Below are 18,782 nucleotides of genomic sequence, written 5' to 3'. Positions count from 1 at the left end.
AACTGCCATCGTGGACTTCAAAAGGGCTGACTTTGACTTGTTTAGGCACCTGCTTGAAAGGATCCCTTGGGAGACGATCCTGAAGGGTATAGGGGTCCAGGAAGGCTGGGCGCTCTTTAAGAAGGAAGTCTTAATGGATCAGGAGCAGGCTGTCCCCAGGTGCTGTAAGAGAAGCCGGCACCAGAGAAGACCACCCTGGCTAAACAGGGAGCTTTGGCTGGAACTCAGGGAGAAAAGGAAAGTTTACAGCCTTTGGAAGAAGGGGCTAGCCACTCACAGTGATTACAAAGAGGCTGTGAGGCTATGCAGGGTGGAAATCAGGAGGTCTAAAGCCCAGCTGGAAATTAATCTGGCTTCAGCAATCAAGGACAACAAGAAATGTTTCTATAAGTATGTCAGTAGCAAAAGAAAGACCAGGGAGAGTATCCATCCCCTGCTAGATGCAGGAGGAAACATGGTAACAAGTGATGAGGAGAAGGCTGAGGTGCTTAATGCCTTCTTTGCCTCAGTCTTTAATAACAAGACTAGTTGTATTGAGGGAATCCAGCCTCGTCAGCCAGAAGACAGAGACTGGGAGAACGACCCCCCCGCATTCCAGGAGGAGACAGTCAGTGACCTACTGCATCACATAGACACACACAAGTCTATGGGACCGGATGGGATACACCCGAGGGTGCTGAAGGAGCTGGCTGGGGTGCTCGCCAAGCCGCTTTCCATCATCTACCAGCAGTCCTGGCTGACCAGGGAGGTCCTGACAGATTGGAAATTGACCAATGTGACGCCCATATATAAGAAGGGTCAGAAGGATGATCCAGGAAATTACAGGCCTGTCAGCTTGACGTCGGTGCCCGGGAAGCTGATGGAGCAGCTCATCCTGAGTACCATCATACAACACATGCAGGACAACCAGATGATCAGGCCCAGTCAGCATGGGTTTATGAAAGGCAGGTCCTGCTTGACAAACCTGATCTCCTTCTACGACAGAGTGACCTGCTTATTGGATGAGGGAAAGGCTGTGGATGTAGTTTACCTCAACTTCAGTAAGGCCTTTGACACGGTTTCCCACAGCATTCTCCTGGCAAAACTGGCTGCTCGAGGCTTAGATGATCGCACGCTTTGCTGGGTAAAAAACTGGCTGGATGGCCGGGCCCAAAGAGTTGTGGTGAATGGAGTTAATTCCAGTTGGCAGCCGGTCACGAGTGGTGTCCCCCAGGGCTCGGTTTTGGGGCCACTCCTGTTTAACATCTTTATTGATGATCTAGACAAAGGGATCGAGTGCACCCTCAGTAAGTTTGCAGATGACACCAAGTTGGGTGGGAGTGTTGATCTGCTCGAGGGTAGGGAGGCTCTGCAGAGAGATCTGGACAGGCTGGAGTGATGGGCTAAGGCCAACTGTATGAGGTTCAATAAGGCCAAATGCCGGGTGCTGCACTTTGGCCTCAACAACCCCCAGCAGCGCTACAGGCTTGGGGAGGAGTGGCTGGAGAGCTGCCAGTCAGAGAGGGACCTGGGGGTGTTGATTGACAGCCAGCTGAACATGAGCCAGCAGTGTGCCCAGGTGGCCAAGAAGGCCAATGGCATCCTGGCTTGTATCAGAAATAGCATGGCCAGCAGGGACAGGGAAGTGATCTTGCCCCTGTACTCGGCACTGGTGAGGCCGCACCTCGATGACTGTGTTCAGTTTTGGGCCCCTCACTACAAAAAGGACTTTGAATTACTCGAGCGTGTCCAGAGAAGGGCAACGAAGCTGGTGAAGGGTCTGGAGCACATGTCGTACGAGGAGCGCCTGATGGAACTGGGGTTGTTTAGTTTGGAGAAGAGGAGGCTGAGGGGAGACCTCATCGCCCTCTACAGCTACCTGAAAGGAGGTTGCAGAGAGCTGGGGATGAGTCTCTTTAACCAAGTAACAAGCGATAGGACAAGAGGTAATGGCCTCAAGTTGCGCCAGGGAAGGTTTAGACTAGATAGATATTAGGAAGTATTTCTTTACAGAACGGGTTGTTAGGCGTTGGAATGGGCTGCCCAGGGAGGTGGTGGAGTCCCCATCCCTGGAGGTGTTTAAGAGTCGGGTTGACATGGCACTTAAGGATATGGTGTAGTTGGGATCTGTCACTGTTAGGTTAACGGTCGGACTAGATGATCTTCAAGGTCCTTTCCAACCTAGATGATTCTGTGATTCTGTGAAAGAAGCTGTACCCCCCTGAGGAGCGAAACAGGAGACCTGGCTACAAGTGACATGGAGAAGGCTGAGGTACACAACTTTTTTGCCTCGGTCTTCACTGGCAAGGTCTCCAGCCATGCTGCCCAACTCACAGGGTCCAAAATCAGGGACTGGGAGAATGAAGAAACACCCACCACAGGAGAAGATCAGGTTTGAGATCATCTAAGGAACCTGAAGGTGCACAAGTCCATGGGACCTAATGAGATGCATCTGCGGGTCCTGTGAGAACTGGAAGATGAAGTGGATAAGCCACTGTCCATCCTGTTTGAGAAGTCATGGCAGACTGGTGAAGTTCCCAGTGACTGGAAAAGGGGAAACATAATGCCCATTTATAAAAAGAGAAAAAAAGGAAGCCCCAGGGAACTACAGGCTAGTCAGTCTCACCTCTGTGCCTGGCAAGGTTGTGGAGTGAATCCTCCTGGAAACTGCTAGGGCACACGGAACAAAGAGAAGTGATTGGAGACACCAACATGGCTTCACTAAGGGCAAATAGTGCCCGACAAATTTGGTGGCCTTCTACAACAGGGTTACAGTGCTGGTGAACAAGAGAAGAGCAACTGAACTGACATCATCTACCTGGACTTGTGTAAAACATATGACACTGTCCCGTACAACATCCTTGTCTCTAAATTGGAGAGACATGATTTGATGGATGGAACACTCAGTGGATAAGGATTTGGCTGGATGGTTGCACTCAAAGAGTTGTGGTCAATGGCTCAACATCTGGGTGGAGACCAGTGATAAATGGTGTTCCTCAGGGGTCAGTGTTGGGACCAGTATTATTTAACATCTTTGTTGGGGACATGGAGAGTGGAATGCAGTGCACCCTCAGCAAGTGTGCAGATGACACCAAGCTGTGTGGTGTGGTTGATACTCTAGAGGGAAGGGATGCCATCCAGAGAGACCTTGACAGTCTAGAGAGGTGGGCCAGTGAAAACCTCATAAAGTTCAACAAGGCTAAGTGCAAGGTCCTGCACATGGGTCAGGGCAATTCCAAACATGGATACAGGCTGGATGATGAGTGGACTGAGAGCAGCCCTGCAGAGAAGGACTCAGGGTCATTGGTGGATGAAAAACTGACCATGAGCCAGCAATGTGCACCCACAGACCAGAAAGCCAACCATATCCTGGACTGCATCCAGAGAAGTGTGGCCAGCAGGTCAAGGGAGGTGATTCTCCCCCTCTGCTCTGCTCTCATGAGACCCCACCTGGATCACAACACAGCAGAGAGGGAACAATCCAGGAGGTTCCTGGAATGTGTGGAGGATAACTTCCTCACACAGCTGGTGAGTGAGCCGACCAGGGAAGATGCCCTCCTGGACCTGCTTCTTGTGAACAGTGAAGAGCTTGTGGGGGAAGTAAAGGTTGGAGGCTGTCTAGGGTGCAGTGATCATGTGATGATTAATTTTCGATCCTTGGAGAAACAGAGGGGTTAGTAAAACTGCCACCTTAGACTTCCGCAGGGCAAACTTTGACCTGTTCAAAAGACTGATTAACAAAATCCCTTGGGAGGCTGCCTTGAAGGATATGGGAGTCCAGGAAGGCTGGACATACTTCAAGAGAGAAGTCTTAAAGGCACAGGAGCAGGCTGTTCCCGCGTACCGAAAAACAAGCAGGCGGGGAAGGAGACCGGCCTGGCTAAACAGGGACCTTTGGCTGGATCTCAAGAACAAAAGGAGAATCTATGACCTGTGGAAGAGGGGCCAGGTCTCTCATGAAGACTATAAAGATGTAGTGAAGCTATGCAGGGAGAACATTAGGAGAGCCAAAGCGCAGCTAGAGCTCAACTTGGCTACAGCTGTTAAGGATAATAAAAACTGTTTCTATAAATTCGTTAACAGCAAAAGGAAGATTAGGGAAAATCTCCCTCCTTTATTGGATGCAGAGGGAAACATAGTAACAAAGGATGAGGAAAAGGCTGAGGTGCTCAACACCTACTTTGCCTCAGTCCTTAGCAGTGGAACTGGCTGTTCCCTGGACACCCAGCCTCATGAGCTGGGAGATGGGGAGGGGAAGCAGAACGAGGTCATCACAATTAAAGAGGAAGTGGTCAGAGACCTGCTACACCACTTGGATGCACACAAGTCTGTGGGACCGGATGGGTTACACCCAAGGGTGCTGAAAGAGTTGGCAGATGTGCTCGCCAAGCCGCTTTCCACGATTTACCTGTAGTCATGGCGAACTGGGGAGGTCCCATTGGACTGGAGGGTGGCAAATGTAACACCCATCTACAAGAGAGGCAGAAAGGAGGATCCAGGAAACTATAGACCTGTCAGTCTGACCTCGGTGCCAGGGAAGGTCATGGAGCAGGTCATCTCGAGTGCCATTAGAAGTCATATAATGGACAACCAGGGGATCAGGCCTAGTCAGCATGGGTTTATGAAAGGCAGGTCCTGCCTGACAAACCTGATCTCCTTCTATGACAAGATGACCCGACTATTGGACGAGGGAAAAGCTGTCGATATTATCTACCCTGGATTTTCGAAAAGCATTCGACACAGTTCCCCATAGAATTCTTATAGAAAAACTGGCTGCCCATGGCCTGGATGAGCGAACGGTCTGCTGGGTCAAGCACTGGCTGGATGGACGGTCCCAGAGAGTGGTGGTCAATGGAGCTAAATCCATCTGGCGGCCGGTCACAAGTGGTGTTCCTCAGGGCTCGGTGTTGGGACCATTTCTGTTTAACATCTTTATTGATGATCTTGATAAGGACATAGAGTGTATCATCAGTAAGTTCGCAGATGACACCAAGTTAAGTGGGAGTGTCGATCTGCATGAGGATAGGGAGGCACTACAGAAAGACATGGATAGATTGGATTGGTGGGCCAACATTAATGGGATGAGCTTCAACAAGGCCAAGTGCCAGGTCCTGCACTTGGGCCACAACAACCCCATGCATGGCTACAGGCTTGGGGAGGTGTGGCTGGAGAGCAGTCTGGAAGAGAAGGATCTGGGGGTTCTAATTGACAAGCAGCTGAACATGAGCCAGCAGTTTGCCCGGGTGGCCAAGAAAGCGAACGGCATCCTGGCTTGTATTAGAAATAGTGTGACCAGCAGAAGTAGGGAGGTGATAGTCCCCCTGTACTCTGCACTGGTGAGGCCACACCTTGAGTATTGTGTCCAGTTTTGGGCACCTCAATACGAGAGAGATATCAAGGTGCTGGAATGAGTGCAGAGGAGGGCAACGAAGCTGGTGAAGGGCCTGGAGAACAAATCCTATGAGGAGCGATTGAAGAGCTGGGACTGTTTAGCTTGAGGAAGAGAAGGCTGAGGGGAGACCTCATCACTCTCTACAACTACCTGAAAGGACATTGTAGAGAGGTTGGTGCTGGTCTCTTCTCACAGGTGATTAGTGACAGAACAAGAGGGAATGGCTTTAAACTGCATCAGGGGAGGTTCAGACTGGACATTAGGAAAAAATTGTTCACAGAAAGAGTGGTCAGACAGTGGAATAGGCTGCCCAGGGAGGGGGTGGAGTCACCATCCCTGGATGTGTTTAAGGGTCATTTAGATGAGATGTTGGGGGATATGGTGTAGGGGAGAACTTTGTAGAGTAGGGCTGATGGTTGGACTCGATGATTCCAAGGGCCTTTTCCAACCTGAATGATTCTGTGATTCTGTGATTTTGAGTACTGTGTCCAGCTCTGGGGCCCCCAACATAAGAAAGACATGGACCTGCTTGAGCGGGTTCAGAGAAGGGCCACAAAGATGATCAGGGGGCTGGAGCACCTCCCTTATGAGGACAGCCTGTGTGAGTTGGGGTTGGTTAGCATGGAGAAGGGAAGACTCTGGGAGACCTTATAGCAGCCTTCCAGTACTTAAAGTGAGCCTACAGAAAAGATGTGAGGGACTCTTTATCAGGGAGTTTAGTGATAGGACAAGGGGTAACAGTTTTAAACTGAAAAAGGGTACATTTAGGTTAGACGTAAGGAATACGTTCTTTACTGTGAGGTTGGTGAGAGAGACACTAGCACAGGTTGCCTAGAGAAGCTGTGGCTGCCCCCTCCCTGGAAGTGTTCAAGGCCAGGTTGGATGAGTCTTTGAGCAACCTGGTCTAGAGGAAGTTGTCCCTGCCCATGGCAGGGGGGTTGGAACTAGATGATCTTTAAGGTCCCTTCCAACCCAAACCATTCTATGATTCTATGATAAAATAAGCAAGTCTGCAGCAAACCAGCAATTTCATTAGCAATTTGGACTTTATCAATTCCATTGAGGGTTTTGGGTTAACATCAAGAGTTGTGTTTCAACCAGACTTATACAAGCTCAGCAAAAAGTATTTGGCTACATCATAGTCAGCTCTCAGTTAAATGTGTCTACCTGAAAGACTGAACCTTAAACTGAAATGAATCTAAAGGCAGACTGCAAAGGTAAACAAGGATGAGATCAAAAAGTCTGTGAATTCTATTCTATGGGACACTGAAGAGCTAGACAAATCTAACAATCCACAACTACAGCTGACAAACTGTACCTGCAATCAGAAGTTTGATTTCTGACACATAAATTTTTACAAATTGATATTTTACTGATTGTTATTTGCACAGGAAATGAGAAAAAAAAGTAGGAAAAAAAAGTATCTTCTCAAAACACTTAAAAGAAGGAAATCCATCCGGTCACTGTTCTTGCACAGATGGGTCAAACGTGAAACAAAAGAACAAAAAAACCCCACCTCAACACACTTCTAAAATAGACTTTAAGGAATTTGAAAGAGATACAGGAAATAAATGAACAAAAGAAGTTAGCTTCATTTATATTTTGGCTCTGTTGTCACAAATGAATCCGGTTTTCCTAAGGATGATATGTAGGTATTATAGCAGCGTGAAAGTTTGTTTTTGGAGGAGTGGACAGCTTAGTACACTAAAAGGCTCGGGTCATTTTGTGTATGGGGAGTAAAAGCACAAAGCTAAGTAGAAGAGAAACTGGAAGAAGGCCAGACATAAAGACTTAAAGCAGTGCTTTGAAAAATAAAGCTGTATATACAACCGTGATAAGGCAAGCAATAAGCCTCATTTTTTTTCCTCCTTTTTCCCCAGCTGAAACCTGTAATTCTCTGTTTTATAGAGCTTGGCACCTTTCTTTATGCCTAAGCTACATGGAATCCACAGTTTGACAAGAAGCTGCACTTAACTCCCCTGAAGGGCCTACTCCAAGGACTGCAGTCATGGCTATACTTCTCAGAAAGTTGCTAAAATGACAGTGAAAGCTTTTTCATGTTGTTTTACAGTAGAGAATCAGAGAGTCATTTAGGTTGGAAGGCACTTCTTGAGTACATCTAGTCCAACCCCCCTGCTCAAGCAAGATCAGATATGGCAGGTTGCCCAGGACCATGTCCAGGCAGGTTTTGAGTGTCTCCAAGGATGGAGACTCCACAACCGTTCTCTGGCAACCTGTTCCAGTGTTTGACCACCCTCACAGTAAAAAAATGTTTTCCTGTGTTCAGATGGAATTTCATGTGTTTCAGTTTGTGCCCATTGCCTCTTCTGTCGATGAGCACCACTGAAAAGAGCCTGGCTCCGTCCTCTTTGCACCCTTCCTTCACGCATTTATACACATGGATAAGATCCCCCCTGAGACTTCTCTTCTCTGGACTGAACAGTCCCAGCTCTCTCAACCTCTCCTCATAGGAAAGACATTCAGGTCCCTTAATCATCTTTGTGGCCCTGCACTGGGTCTGCTCCAGGAAGTCCATATCTTTTGTGTAATGGGGAGCCCAGATCTGGACACTACTCAAGGTATGGCCTCACCAGTGTTGAGTAGAGGGAAAGGATCACCTCCCTCAACCTGCTGGCAACAGTCCTAATGCAGCCCAAAATGCAGTTGGTCTTCTTTGCTGTGAGGGTGCACTGCTGGCTCATGGACAGCTTATTGTCCAACAGGACCCCCAGGTCCTTCTCAGCAAAGCTTCTCTCCAGCTGGGTAGACCCTAGCATATATTAGTGCCTGGGATTATCCCTCCCCAGGTGCAGGATTTTTGCATTTCCTTTGTTAAACTTCATGGGATTACTCTGACCAGTTCTCCAGCCTGTCCAGGTGCCTCTGAATGGCAGCACAGATATCTGGTGTATCATCCACCCCTCCCAGTTTTGTATCATCTGTGAACTTGCTGAGGGTGCAACTCTGTCACAACGTTCAGGTCATTAATGATGAGGTTAAACAGTATTGGCCCCAGTATCGACCCCTGGGGTACACCACTAGTGACTGGCCTCCAACTGGACTTTGTGACTGTCCTGGTTCACCTAGGATAGGGTTAAGTTTCCCCAGCAGTGGGGAGGGAGCTCTAGCTGGGTTATTCAATAACATGCTGACGTCAGGTCCGGGCGCCCAAGCTCGGGAAGATTGTTAACCACGCGGTGTGCAGTCGCTCCTCTCACTGCTGTATTGGTATATCTTTGTTCTGTTTATTGTTATTACTGTTATTGCTATTGTCATTATTCTTGTTGTTGTTCGGTTTGTTGATGTTACACTGTTGTATTAAAACTCTCCTTATCTCAGCCCCGGGGTTTGTATTTCACTCTCTCCCCGTCCGGTCGGAGGGTGGGGGAGGGGCAGTCCCAGGAGGGCCTAAACCACCACAACTTTTTGGCGCCCAACATGGGGCCATGAGAGGCCTGAGATAAGGACAAAAGGAGAAGGTGCGTTAGAGCAATCTGTTAGGTGCAATTTTTCTGTCCTTATTTGAATTGTTTGATAAGGAACATTTGCAGTGCTGGCCAACTTGCTTGCGTGGTGGGGCTGGATTAATCCTTATATCCACTGTGTACTCCTAGTGCTGGTGTTTGTTGTCGGTGGAAAATGTGTCAAGGGTTTGATTTTGCTCTACTGGCTACTGACTGCTTATAATGTGCTTGTATCACTGCTTGTGGGGGTGAACCGGTACCTGTTTGCTGCCTGGGCTTTTGTTTGGGGTCTCACCCCCTCTATGGGTGAGCCAGGGGAAGAGATCCTCTCGGTTTTTGAGAGTTTCAGCTATCCCTGGAGCACCCAGACCAGTGTGCTTGTGGCACTGTGCTTTCTGAATGTCTGCCAGATCTTGTTTTGGGCCATGCGGTACTTCTCCAACAATAGCACCACCCGGAAACCTGCCCCGAGGGCAGATAGTTATAAATGGCAAGGTGTGTGGGAAAAGATGGGCAAGTACCTGAGTCAGTGGTCACCCCCAACGTTTTGGGATTTCACTCCTGAACAAGTGCAGAGTCCTATAAACTGGTGGAGTATTTGGAAAAGGTGTGTTGCCAATCTGACAAACCCCGGGAGACACAACTCACTGCGATGTGCTGGGGGCTTGCCAATGCTTACCGTGTCATCTTTAACACTGATCACTGCCCTCAAGGGGGAGAAAGGGCTGCAGGATCTGAAAGTGAATTTACTGGTACAGCAGCTGGGCCAGGGGGACAGGCAGTGCCAGTACCAGTCGCCTCCACCAGCACAGCAGCTGGGCCAGAGGGACAAGCAGTGCCAGTACCAGTCACCTCCACCAGCACAGCAGCTGGGCCAGAGGGACAAGCAGTACCAATATCAGTCGCCCCGATATGGAAAACCAAATATACCAAAAAATCCCCTCGCAGTGTACAGGGTGATGATGAACCAGGCCCATCACGAGAGCAGGAGGAAGAGCCGGAGGTAATCATCCGATCTCTATCCATGAGTGAGTTGCGAGATATGCGGAAGAATTTCAGCCGCCTTCCAGGCGAGCAAATTTTCACCTGGCTGCTGGGACAGTGGAGCTGGTGTTTTGGAATTGGAGGGGAGAGAGGCCAAGCAGCTGGGATCTTTAGCCAGGGAGGCTGGTATTCACAAGGCAATAGGGAACCAGACTCAAACCCTCAGCCTTTGGAGGCGACTCCTGCTCAGTGTGTGGGAGAGGTACCCCTACAAGGATGATGCTCTATGTAGGTTAGGCAAGTGCACCAACATGGAGAAAGGCATCCAAAACCTCAGGGAAATGGCTGTGTTTGACATGGTTTATGGTGATCTGAATGATGAGCGGTCACCAATGGATCCAGATCAGGCCCCTTGCACACAGTTGATGTGGCGGAAGTTCCTGCAAAGTGCACCAGAGGCACATTCCAAAGCATTAGCAGTAGCGTTCTGGTGGCGAGACACCCAGACTCAAACGGTGGATGAAGTGGTTGGCCAGCTCCAGCAATATGAGGGAAATCTCCCTTCCTCCCAACATGCCTGGGTTTCAGCTGTAGAGGAACTGTCTCAGAGGCTCCAGAAAGTGGAACAGGACGTGTCCTATGTTCCACCTGCACGGGCCGATGTCTCAGCCATTAGAAGCAGGCGTTTCCCCACCCAAGAGAAGGGCAGTGGAAGGTACACACCATGGGGCACCCTGTGGTTCTTCCTCCACGACAATGGGGAAAACATGAGGAGGTAGGATGGACAGCCCACTTCCGCCCTAGCTGCACGAGTACAGCAGCTGAAAGGGAAGACCACCATGAAAGGGGAGTCTTCCAAGAGAGATGCAGCTTCAGTGTCCAGTTGGAAATCCCCCAGACAGAATAGAATGGCCAACAGTATGCTTCACCCTCTTGAGGGGACCTGTGAGTCGTTCCCGCAGGAGTCATTCTTACAACAAGTGAGTGATGCTGAGCAGGATTAGAGGGGCCCTGCCTCCAGCCAGGTGGAGGAAAGGGATAATCAGATTTATTGGAAGGTGTGGATCCGATGGCCTGGCACATCAGACCCACAAGAATATAAGGCCTTGGTAGACACTGGCGCACAGTGCACCCTGATGCCATCAAGCCACAGTGGGATTGAACCCATCTGCATCTCCGGAGTGACAGGGGGGTCCCAACAGCTGACCCTATTAGAAGCTGAAGTAAGCTTAACTGGGAAGGACTGGCATAAGCACCCCATTGTGACTGGCCCAGATGCCCCGTGCATCCTAGGTATAGATTACCTCAGGAGAGGGTACTTTAAAGACCCAAAAGGGTACCGGTGGGCCTTTGGTATAGCTGCCCTGGAGGAGGTTGAGCAATTGTCCACCTTACCCGGCCTCTCAGAGGATCCCTCGGTGGTGGGGTGGCTTAAGGTTGAAGAGCAGCGAGTGCCAATTGCTACCAAGACGGTGCACCGGCGGCAGTACCGTACTAACCGAGATTCCCTGGTTCCCATCCATCAGCTGATCCGTCGACTAGAAAGCCAGAAGGTGATCAGCAAGACTCATTCACCTTTCAACAGCCCTATATGGCCAGTGAGAAAACCTAATGGCGAGTGGAGACTGACCGTGGACTACCGTGGCCTGAATGAAGTTACGCCAGCGATGAGTGCTGCAGTGCCGGACATGCTAGAGCTCCAGTATGAGCTGGAGTCGAAGGCAGCCAAGTGGTACGCCACGATTGACATCGCTAACGCGTTCTTCTCCATCCCAATAGCACCAGAGTGCAGGCCACAGTTTGCATTCACTTGGAGGGGTATCCAGTACACCTGGAATCGATTGCCCCAGGGGTGGAAACACAGCTCCACCATTTGCCATAGACTGGTCCATACTGCACTGGAGAAAGGTGGGGCTCCAGAACACCTGCAGTTCATTGATGATATCATTGTATGGGGGGACACAGCTGAGGAAGTCTTTGAGAAAGGAAAGAAGATAATTGAAATCCTCCTGAAGGCTGGTTTTGCCATCAAGCAACAGAAAGTTAAGGGGCCTGGAAGGGAGATTCAGTTCCTAGGAATAAAATGGCAAGATGGGCGTCGCCACATCCCAATGGAGGTGATAAACAAGATAACAGCCATGGCCCCACCAACCACCAAAAAGGAGACTCAGTCTTTCCTGGGCGCTGTGGGGTTCTGGAGGATGCACATCCCAAACTACAGCCTGATTGTGAGCCCTCTCTACCACGTAACCTGCAAGAAGAACGATTTTGAATGGGGCCCAGAGCAACAACAAGCCTTTGAACAAATTAAGCAGGAGATTACCCAGGCAGTGGCTCTCGGGCCAGTCCGGACAGGGCAGCAGATTAAGAACTTGCTCTACACCGCAGCTGGGGAGAATGGCCCTTCCTGGAGCCTTTGGCAGAGAGCACCTGGGGAATCCCGAGGCCGACCTCTAGGCTTTTGGAGCCGGGGATACAAAGGCTCTGAAGCTAACTATACCCTGACTGAGAAGGAGATACTGGCAGCGTACGAAGGAATTCGAGCTGCCTCAGAAGTGGTTGGCACTGAGACACAGCTCCTCCTGGCACCCCGACTGCCGGTGCTGGGATGGATGTTCAAAGGAAAGGCTCCCTCCACACATCATGCAACAGATGCCACGTGGAGTAAATGGGTTGCGTTAATAACACAACGGGCTCGAATAGGGAACCCCGACCGCCTAGGAATAGTGGAGGTGATCACAAACTGGCCAGAGAGCAAAGATTCTGGGATGTCACCGGAACAAGAGGTGAAACGTGCTGAGGAGGCCCCACCATATAACGAGCTGCCAAAGGAGGAGAAGCGATATGCCCTGTTCACTGATGGGTCTTGTCGCATTGTGGGAAAACATCGACGATGGAAGGCTGCAGTGTGGTATCCCAGATGACAAACCACTGAAGCTGTAGCGGGACAAGGTGAATCGAGCCAGTTTGCAGAGGTGAAAGCCACCCAATTGGCTTTGGAGATTGCTGAGCGAGAAAAGTGGCCGAGGCTGAAGTGCTAAGGCTTGGACAATAAGCCCAAGCCAGAGTTGACCTGTAGATGAATCCTGTACATTTTATAACTGATAACCATTGTGCTAATAGGTATTATATTAAGTTATAGCAAACCAACTGTTCTGATGTAAAAGGTGGGAATACTGAAGCCAGAGCAACAGGCCCTGAACTGAAACTGCTAACTCTGTATGTAGTCATTAGTGAAATATGCATAGAAGATGTAGCTTAAACATCATAAAACATGTCTATCTTGAATGTATCCTTATATTTCTTTATGTGTGAGCAAGATAACAAGGCCACAGAAACAGTTGTCTGGCCTTGTGACCTTGCTCATAAATTAATTAGACCAGCAGGGAAACTCCCTTAGCTTCTCCCTTAAGCCCTGGCCAGGCTCTGGGGGGGAACCTAATGTGAGATGAAAACCAGATGTTTCCGCTTAAAACAAAGGTGCCAGCTATTCTGGCTTACTGATTTTTAGGTATATAAGGCTGGACCCGCTCACAGCGACTTTGGAAGCCTCACCTACAGGTGGACGCACCGCGTAGGATTTCCCACTTGCAGGGAAAGGTTCTCCAAATCCTCGCTGTAACCGGGGCTCCCCAGCGACTGCGGACCTGGATGATGGTAAAGTATGCAAGTGGTGATGTATCTTTCTTAATCACTATTCTCTCTCTCTCTCAAGTAGTAATGATTTGATGCATTACCCTGTATTTTCCTATTTGTTTAAGTGCACTGTTCTGTCTTTTCTTACTGTATGTTTTCTGTATTATTCTGTTATATTATTTAGTTATTTCTAGTAAAATATGCCTGCTCTTTTCACTCTGGTGTCTGAGTTTAATTGATATCTCCGATCAGCAAAACAGAGGCTCTATCTCTACACTGACTCGTGGGTGGTGGCAAGTGCCCTGTGGATGTGGTTGCAGCAATGGAAACAGAACAACTGGCAACGCAAGGGCAGACCCGTCTGGGCCGCTGAAGTATGGCAGGATATTGCAGCCCGGGTGGAGAACCTCGTTGTGAAGGTGAGCCATGTGGACGCCCATATACCCAAGAGTCGGGCCACTGATGAACATCAACATAACCAGCAGGCGGACCAGGCTGCTAAGATCAAAGTGGCTCAGGTGGACTTGGACTGGCAGCGTAAAGGTGAACTGTTCATGGCCCGGCTCAGTCAAAACTTCCATGTGTTGTAGATGGGGATAAAGTCCCTGTGCTGCGCATGAGGGATCTGCTGGGAATAATGGTCTGGGTTAGTCCTGCGCCGGGCAAAGGCAAACCCATCCACGGGATTGGTTTTGCTCAAGGACCTGGGTGCACCTGGTGGGTGATGCAGAAGGATGGAGAGGTCCGATGCGTACCACAGGGGGACTTGATTGTGGGTGAAAACACACCGTGAGTTATACTGTGCTTTTGTTAATTGTTTTTTTTTGTTATTATTAATTGCTAAATGGCAGCTGGGCATGACACACATGGTATAGAATAAAGGGGTGGATTATGTCCTGGTTCAGCTAGGATAGGGTTAAGTTTCCCCAGCAGTGGGGAGGGAGCTCTAGCTGGGTTATTCAATAACATGCTGACGTCAGGTCCGGGCGCCCAAGCACGGGAAGATTGTTAACCACGCGGTGTGCAGTCGCTCCTCTCACTGCTGTATTGGTATATCTTTGTTCTGTTTATTGTTATTACTGTTATTGCTATTGTCATTATTCTTGTTGTTGTTCAGTTTGTTGATGTTACACTGTTGTATTAAAACTCTCCTTATCTCAACCCCGGGGTTTGTATTTCACTCCCTGCCCCGTCCGTTCAGAGGGTGGGGGAGGGGCAGTGGCAGTGTGGTCTTGGGTCCCAGCAGGGCCTAAACCACCACAGTGACACTGATCACAACCCTCTGGGCTTGGCCATTCAGCCAGTTTTCAATCCACCTGTCAACTTCTCTAACCCATACTTTGTCAGTTTGTCTATGAGGATGTTGTGGGAGACAGTGTCAAAAGCCGTACTAAACTTGAGGTAAACAGCATCCACTGCTCTCCCCTCATCTACCAAGCTAACCACCTCATTGTAGAAGGCTATCAGGTTGGTCAAGCCTGATTTCCGCTTTCTAAATCTATGCTGAAAACTCCTGATCACATTCTTGTCCTTCATGTGCCTCGAAATGGTTCACAGGATTAGCTGCTCCATCATCTTCCCAGGGAACAAGGGAAGGATGACTGGCCTGTAGTTCCCCAGATCTTACCTGTTGCCCTTCTTGAAGACAAGAGTGACATATGCTCTCTTCCAGTCTTCAGGAATCTCTTCCAAATACCATGATCTATCAAGGATAAAGGAAAGTGGACTCGCAATGATATCAGCCAGCTCCCTTGGTACTTGTGGATATAATATCCAGTTTGTTTAAGTATTCTCTAACCTGGTCCTCCTCCACCAAGGGCAAGTCTTCTTTTCTCCAAACTTTCCTTCTGGTCTCTAGGGCCTGGGATTCCTGAAGGCTGATTTTACTGTTAAAGACTGAGGCAAAAAAATGTATTGAATAGCTCAGCCTTTTCTGTGTCATTTGTCATGAGGACCCCTGCCCCATTCAGCAGCAGACCCATGTTTTCCCTCATCTTCCTTTGGCTTTTTATATACTTGTAGAATCCTTTCTTGTTGCCCTTCACAACCCTCACCAGATTCAACTCCAGGTCAGCCTTGGCTTTCCTAGTCCCATCCCTGTGTGATCGGACAGCAACTCTGTGGTGGCTTTATCCTGGCCACCAGCCACTCACGCACACAACCACCCTCTGCATCCACAGCAGGATGGGGGAGAAAATAGGGAGAACAGGAGCAAGAAAACTCATGAGTTGAAATAAAGACAAGGAAACCACTCATTCATTACTGTCATGGGCAAAATATACTCAACTTGGGGAATTTAACCTAATTACTGATTCAGGTATTATGATATCATTGGTATTAGTGAGACCTGGTGGAATGAGTCCCACGACTGGAGTGCTGGCATGGAGGGCTACAGGCTGTTCAGGAGGGAAAGGCAGAGCAGGAGAGGTGAAGGTGTCACACTATATGTAAGGAAGAGGTTTGATTGTACAGTTAGTGATGATATGGTTGAGAGCCTCTGGGTGAGGATTAGGGGGATGGAAAACAAAGCAGAAGTTGTAGTGGGTGTCCGCTACTGATTGCCCAGCCAGGATGTAAGCACGATAAGTTATTCTATAGGCAATTAGGAGAAATCTCTGGATCAGTAGTGGGTGAAAGGAGGGTGGTAGATGCAGTTTTTCTGGATTTTAGTAAGGCTTTTGATACCATCCCTCACAGCATCCTTCTGGACAAGTTGTCCAACTGTGGGATGAGCAGATACATGGTGCGCTGGGTGAAGAACTGGCTGAAGGGCAGAGCTCAAAGGGTTGTAGTGAATGGAGCTACATCTGGCTGGTGGTCAGTCACCAGCAGTGTTCCTCAGGGCTCAATTCTAGAGCCAGTTCTGTTCAATATTTTTATCAACGATCTAGGTGTAGGAGTTGAATGCAGCATTAGCAAATTTGCTGATTATACCAAGCTGGGAGTTGCTGTTGACTCACTCAAGGGACAAATTTAATAAGTCCAAATGCTGGATTCTGCACTTAAGATGGAGTAACGCCAGGCACAAGTATAAATTGGGAGAGGAGTGGCTGGAGAGCAGCCCTGCAGAAAGCCCTGTACTGTGTGCAGTTCTGGGCTCCATGATTTAAAACAGATGTTAAGGGACTTGAATGTGTCCAGGGGAGAGCAACAAAGCTGGTGGAGGGGCTGGAAGGCATGTCCTATGAGGAGAGGCTAAGGACTTTGGGTTTGTCTAGTTTGGAGAAAAAGAGGCTGAGGGGCAACCTCATTGCTCTCTATAGCTCCCAATCTTTCCCTCTGTGGTGGGTTGACTTTGGCTGGATACCAAAGCCACTCTACCACTCCCCTCCTCAGCTGGACAGGGGAGAGAAAATATAACAAAAGGCTCGTGGGTTGAGATAAGGACAGGGAGAGATCATTCACCAATTACCATCATGGGCAAAACAGACTTGACTTGGGGAAATTAATTTAAATTATTACCAATCAAGTCAGAGTAGGATAATGAGAAAATAAAACCAAATTTTAAAACACCTTCCCCTCACCCCTCCCTTCTTCCCGGGCTCAACTTCACTCCCGAATTCTCTACCTCCTCCCCCCCTGAGCAGCGCAGAGGAACGGGGAATGAGGGTTGCAGTCAGTTCATCACCCGCTGTTTCTGCCGCTTCTTCCTCCTCAGGGGGAGGACTCCTCGTACTCTTCCCCTGCTCCAGTGTGTGGTCCCTCCCATGGGAGACAGTCCTCCACAAACTTCTCCAACATGAGTCCTTCCCACGGGCTGCAGTTCTTCATATACTGCTCCAGTGTGCATCCCTTCCACAAGGTGCAGTACTTCAGGAACAGACTGCTCCAGCTTGGGTCCCCCATGGGGTCACAAGTCCTGCCAGCAAACCTGCTCCAGCGTGGGCTCCTCTCTCCACAGGTCCACAGGTTCTGCCAGGTTCTTCCAGCGCAGGCTTCCCAGAGGGTCACAGGCTCCTTTGGGCGTATCTACCTGCTCTTGCGTGGGGTCCTCCATGGGCTGCAGGTGCATATCTGCTCCATTGTTAACTTCCATGGGCTGCCAGGGGCCAGCCTGCCTCACCCTGGTCTTTACCACAGGCTGCAGGGGAATCTCTGGTCTGGCACCTGGAGCACCTCCTCCCCCTCCTTCTTCACTGACCTTGGTGTCTGCAGAGTTGTTTCTGTCACATATTCTCTCTCCTCTCTCGGGCTGCAATTGCTGTTGTGCCACAGGGTTTTTTTCCCCTTCTTAAATATGTTATCACAGTGGCACTACCACCATCACTGATGGCCTTGACCAGCAGTGGGTCCATCTTGGAGCTGGCTGGCATTGGCTCTGTCGAACATAGGGGAAGCTTCTAGTAGCTTCTCACAGAAGCCACCCCTGTAGTCCCCCTGCTACCAAAACCTTGCCACACAAACCCAATACATCCTTCAAAAATTAGTTCAGATGGCATCTCATTTGAGCCACCGGTTTTAGAGCTACCACCCACACCTTTCCCATTCCACCCAAGTGTCAGTTTTTGATAGGTAACTGTAGGTTTATCTTCAGTATAAGACATTTTACCCTTGAGTTCCACAGATGTACTGGCAGCAAAGGAATGATTCTTTTCTAGTGTCTGGAGGGAGTGTATGTTCCTCCTAACTTAACAAAAATCTTCGCCTTTCCGATTTGTCTCCTTCAAGGTATTGTGGTGGTTGTTCTGGCTCTATGCTCTGCTTTGTTCCAGGTTCATTTTCCTTGTCTAGATTCACTGAGCTCCCAGTCAGATCTCTGATCCTACTGCCAGTCTCCTTAGAGAGTAATTCTTTTTGTTATCTCTCTAGATCTGCCATTTCTACCCTACTCCCTCCAGTCTCCTTCACAAGCCAAATGCCAGTTATCTCTATTTCCTTACATCTCTCAACTGTAGGCTCCAATCACTCATATTTACATTCTCCTTCTCACCAGTGTCCAGTCCCAAATTTCTCTCCAAGCTTCTCCTCTGATCCTAGTATTTCCATATGTTTCATATCTTTTTTCAGTCCCTCTGCCTAGCCAGTTCCAGTTCTCTCATTGCACTCTCCACATTCCCATCAAATTCTTCTTATCCAAGGTCCAATCCCTTTCTCTAACAAACTGCATTCAGCCCAGCTCTTCATACAAATTTTCCATCCATAAGTGAACTCTAGCCAGTATCCCTTGTCCCCTTCTTAACTCCTAGATCATGTCTCCTATGCAGCCAGATGCAGTTTAACTCCTTACAGAAAAAGCCTGTTTTTACCCATAAGTCCTTGGCTACTGCATGTTCTGTCACTGAATGGGAAAGGATATATGTCACACAGAAACCAAACATTTGGAGCTT

General features: G+C 49.0%; 2 protein-coding genes across 7 annotated transcripts in view; one reads left to right on the top strand and one right to left on the bottom strand.

Annotated features, from left to right (window-relative positions):
* Positions 1-12,892, top strand: part of LOC141917790 (uncharacterized) — a 318,604-nt gene extending 305,712 nt beyond the window's left edge. Inside the window, exon 2 of the mRNA XM_074811318.1 lies at positions 12,862-12,892. The gene's annotated coding sequence lies outside the window, so the exon portion shown is untranslated. The remainder of the gene's footprint in view (positions 1-12,861) is intronic.
* Positions 1-18,782, bottom strand: part of LOC141917788 (single-stranded DNA-binding protein 2-like) — a 294,301-nt gene that overhangs the window by 210,206 nt on the left and 65,313 nt on the right. The gene's annotated exons all lie outside the window — the stretch shown is intronic.

Source organism: Strix aluco, chromosome W (assembly GCF_031877795.1).
Source record: "Strix aluco isolate bStrAlu1 chromosome W, bStrAlu1.hap1, whole genome shotgun sequence".
NCBI classification, from domain to species: Eukaryota; Metazoa; Chordata; class Aves; order Strigiformes; family Strigidae; genus Strix; species Strix aluco.
Note: the sequence above shows the minus strand (reverse complement) of the source record. Positions and strands in the feature narration are given on the sequence as shown.